This window comes from Onychostruthus taczanowskii, unplaced genomic scaffold (genome assembly GCF_017590055.1).
Source record: "Onychostruthus taczanowskii isolate IOZ18803 unplaced genomic scaffold, ASM1759005v1 scaffold291, whole genome shotgun sequence".
In the NCBI taxonomy this organism is placed as follows: domain Eukaryota; kingdom Metazoa; phylum Chordata; class Aves; order Passeriformes; family Passeridae; genus Onychostruthus; species Onychostruthus taczanowskii.
Window position 1 is genome coordinate 43,629 of NW_024500251.1, and position 4,876 is coordinate 48,504.

Consider the following 4,876-nt stretch of genomic DNA (forward strand, 5'->3'; position numbering starts at 1 on the left):
TAGGGTTTAGTTGTGAGGGAAGGCTGGAATTTCACTTAAGGTGAGTGCCACATATTCTTCTGTTCAGTCCTCATATGAAACAGAAACTGATGGTTCAGTAAAAGGGTTGGTTTAGCGTATCTGAAGGCACAGAGCTTTCTCACCTGCCTACTGGACATTGCTACTAACACAAGGCAGACCTCCCTGGTTCTTGCCTTTAGAGCTGATGGGGTTTTTTGGATTAGTGTAAATCATCTGAGAAGCCTGTTTCATTTGATGCAGTTTACTTCAATTCGACATGCCACTTAATAACTAGAACAACAAAATTCTTATTTTTGAGCCTTCTTAGTGGCTGGGCCACAAATTTGGTGCTCTCCTGGAAGATAGTGTTATGCCTAAAACCTCAGTGTTTCCAGAGAAGGTTGCAAACCCAATTTTTTCAAGTGATGCAGTAGATAAATATTGCAAAACCCAAATCAAACCCAAATCTCTTAGAGCTTAAAAAGAAAAAAAGAAAATCTATTTCTTTAAGAAAAATATGCCAGGATTTGGAAGACAGTTATAGGGAATATAAGGAACCTGATTGTTAGGGTTTAGGATTTTTCCTTTTGTTTCTTTCTCTCATGAATTTTTGTCCCATCTCTCATTAAGAAACCATCACGACTGATACTTAAGAGAGACAAAAGAAGTTGCCACAGGAAGGGTGCAGCTGGCTACTCTGTTGGCCGGGAGGTTTCTCTTGGAGGGACAGAGATACCGCAAGAATTAGGCGGGGAAAAACGGAGCTGGGCGCAGCTCCTAGCTGTCTTAGCCTTGGCTTTGGAGGAGGACTGTGGAGTTGCTGCTTACTGGAGTGGGGCGGAGTTCACTGCCGCCACTGGAGCCCAGCCCTGCCCTGCTTCTTCTGCTGTGGCCCCACAGCCCCTTGCCTGGCAGGACGCCCTGCAGCTCCAGCTACAGCTGCGGAGGTTCTGATACATTTCATACATTTAATTTCTCACTCCGGGATCTTGCTCATCCCTGCTGTTCCAGCTTGCTGCTTCCGAAGTCCCTGCTACAGCTCCTTTTGCTATCCAGAGGGGGTACCGGGACTGGCTGCCCCCCATGAGTTTGTAAAGAAGCCCCCTCTCCATCCCTTTCTGTTGGCTGCATCCACCATTACCGTGTGGGGAGACGCGGCCGAAACTTGTGCACAGCGCGCCCTGCAGCTGCAGGGGAATCATCTCACCTGCCCTGCCTGGCCAGGAGCCAACAGCTCCCCTGCTGGCTGTGACCGCAACTACACCAAAGGGGAAAGCGCCTGCCGGCGAGTGAAGGCTGTTACTGGGTTTGTGGTTCTGTTTGTTGTCACTCCCACTGTTGCCTTGTTATCCATATGCAAACTAGTAAAAAAACATTATTCCTTTTCTTATATCTTTGCCTGAAAGCCCCTTAATTTCAAAATTATAATAATTCGGAGGGAAGGGGGTCATATTCTCCATTGCAAGAGAGGTTCCCGCCTTCCACAGCAGACACCTGTCTTTTAAACCATGACATTGATAAAATAGAGTACTTTGGAAAGAAGACAGATTTTATATTGAATTACAGATTTGTCCAAGTAGCCTTTTATTATGTTAAGCTTCTCTTAATTTAAAAGTTATTCATACTACATAGTTCTGTAAAAAACCTAGCAGTAAATTGTACCTAGTGTTTATGAACAAGAGACAGCACTGCTCAACACTGTGACAAGTAACAGCACATTACAATAAAGAATATCTTCCAGGTGATACAAAAAATGTTTTCTTTTCAGCTATTTCTCTGATGTCTTAGCAATGGAATGATGAAATTCTGGTATTAATTAGAGCTGCATTAATAATTGTCATTTTAAATTGTTGATGTTGTTATTATTATTATATATGTTATTAATTACCCTGTGCTTCAGTTTCAATATTTTTAATGCTCTTGCCTCTCACTAAATTGGACTGATACATTTGGGTTTTGTATGTCATTCATATGCTAACATTTCCTGGAAAGATGTATTGTGTTTACATCCTGTATGTGACATGATAGAAAAATCAAACTCTTCTGTTCTGACTGGAAAGCTGTAAATTCATGATTCCTAGCAAATAGGACATCCAATTACAACTTTTGTGGAGGCAAGATGATCTTTAATTTCTGAGTGGATGCAACAGATTTTCTAATCCACAGGAAGCAACAGATTTTCTAATCCACAGGAAGCAAGAGTTAGACAGAAACTATGACGTTTTAGTTTTCATCATTAACTTTTTTTAGGTTTTGTCAGTCTCACAGCCAACAGTTCTGTGGCTCTTTTTTTTACTTCCAGTGCTAAGATATGCTTAAATGCTACAAATTTAAAAGAAAACTAGTGCATAGTCAGCAATGCGGTATTTTCTTCTTATGAATTTTCATTAGTCTGTTAGATGACAAAAGTATATCTGTCTTCACTAATAATGAATTTACTATAGAAAATGTGTAGACCAGATACACATTTTTCAGAATTCACAGGGCTGAGGGCTTTTGATGCTAATTTTTTTTCTGGTATTTCTAGAAAGGTCTAATTTTGTTGCCATTGAAACTGAGAGAATATCTCTCAGATTCAGTAGGAGCCGGCCCTTGCTCATGGATTTTTCAGTGTCACATCACACAACAATTGATAATGAGGGAAAAGTCATATGACTCTATCATGTTTAGATATTTCAGGTGTTTGTGGCCTGTTAATAACTTAGACTGAGGGAGATCCATATTAAAATTATTATTTTTAGTGAAGTGTAAGAACTCATAACAGCACATATGGCAAAATATTTACATTGTTTTACTGCTTTGACTTTTTCTTACACATTTCCCTGAACAGCAGTTCCTGATGACTCACAATGCTAACCAAGCATAACAGATCTAATAGTGGTTTAGGGTAGCAGTTGTAAAGCTGCACAGCAGTATAGTTATAAACAGAATGTTTGAGCAATGTGTTTCCCTGACATTTGTGGTGTGCTGCTTAGTCCTAGTGACAAAACATCATGTGTATGAATAAAACTGGACATGAAATCAGCTAAGGAGGCTCACACCCTTCCAACTGTGGTTTGTTGCTTCTGGAACACCAGAGATTTTTTAATAACTAAAAATTGCTACTACGTAGTCACCTATTCAGCTGGACTATGATGAAGAACCAAGTTTCTATACCTTCCATTTTTACCACACTAGCTCAGGCCAAAGAAGGTATGAAATTAAAAGATAACTTCTGTGACTTCATGTGACTTCTCACAGCACAAGGGTCCTCCCAGGAGGAAACTGGCATGCATGAAAGGGCAACTCCCATCTAGTTTTTCTGTCAAGTATTTGCTGATCCTCCTCTTCAGACATGAGATCAAGAAATTTGCTCCTGGGTACACTCTCCTTTCCTCTGTAGAAGCATTAATGCCTTGGTCCATGGAAAACAGACAACTTCTGATTCTCCGTGCCTACTCCTTGGGCACAGAATGAAGTTAGCTTCTGCTCTGTTATGTAGCATGAAATAATGTGTTGCAATGACACTTTAGGGTAGTATCTTCTGCTAAAAGTATTAAAGTGTAATAAATAAAATACAAAAGTATTAAAAGTATTTAAATACAGAAGTATTAAAATGTATACATAATATTTTCTCAAAGGACACAACATCGAGCTACTACTTCAGAACTTTCTGTTGTTCTGCAAGTAATTAAATCTGAGGTTAAATCCACTGATACTCACCGTGCACTTGTCTGGCCCTTGTTTTGATAGGCAGCTTTGATTCCAAAGCAGGGGAAGAGGTTGCCTTTCCTTGGAGCATCAAATATGGTCCCAAACCAGGGAATGGTTAGCGGGCTGGCTGCTCATACCTGCTGTTACCCAGCAGCTTTTCAGATAGCACCCTGGTGGTCTGGTGGTATACCCTTGGTGGTATTCCTGTGCTCAGGTTTTAGTTGATTAATGGATTTGAGAGCTGTACGTGACTTGTTTCAGATCAAATTAGAGTAAAAGGAAGCTTTTGTTTTTTGAATTCATAAAGTGAATTCAGTCTGCTTTCTAGGCCCACACAGGCATTTTTACCTTCCAAATTCTTTAATATTTCCAGGAGATTAAACAGTTGCTCTCTTCTTATAGTACACTACAGTTTGAGAGATGGGGGTGGGGCTGTTGATGATCCCATTCTAAAGGCCTTCAGTTCCCTTCAAGAAGCTGAGAGAAGTGAGTTTGGTGGGTGTGACCGGCATTGTATTCTATGTACTGGTGAGACAAATATTTTTTCAGAACCACAATTTTGACTTAACATGGCTGCAGCTTTGATGTATTTTAAGCATCAGATAGCCCCTATCAAACTGAATTTCTTATGATCCTCTGTGTCTGAATTCTCTGAGCATTGAAGTTGCTGATGGCAAATCCTTTACTGATAGAAGACATCCTTTGAGTTCAGTTATAATATCTTATACCTTCTGCCTTCTAAAATATTCACATTATTCACATGCACCCTTTAGATTCTGTTTTTCACATGGAAAATATGACTCTCCAAAGCAGTCAGTCGTATTTTGAAGCTGTCAGTGGTATTTTGTCTCTGATTTTTCCATATGGTGTAGCTGTATGTGAGAAAAGATGACTGCAAGCTGATACTCCTGTAGTTTCCAACTGCTTAAAAAAATTATTTGAAAAATATTGGAAACTGGCAAATGTGGCTCTTTCAAAAAATTTCAGGCTATTGAAGGTGTCCTGGACAGCATCTTTTTAGCAATAAGTAAAGGTTATTTGCAAATTTATTGCAGGTTATTGCAGGTTTCTTTGCAAATCCTAAGAACTGTGAAGTCCAACTTGTGGTACAGTCAGAGATAAAATAACAAAATCCATTGTTTTCTCTATTCTGACAAGGTTGTTGGTATAGGAGAAAGAAAGA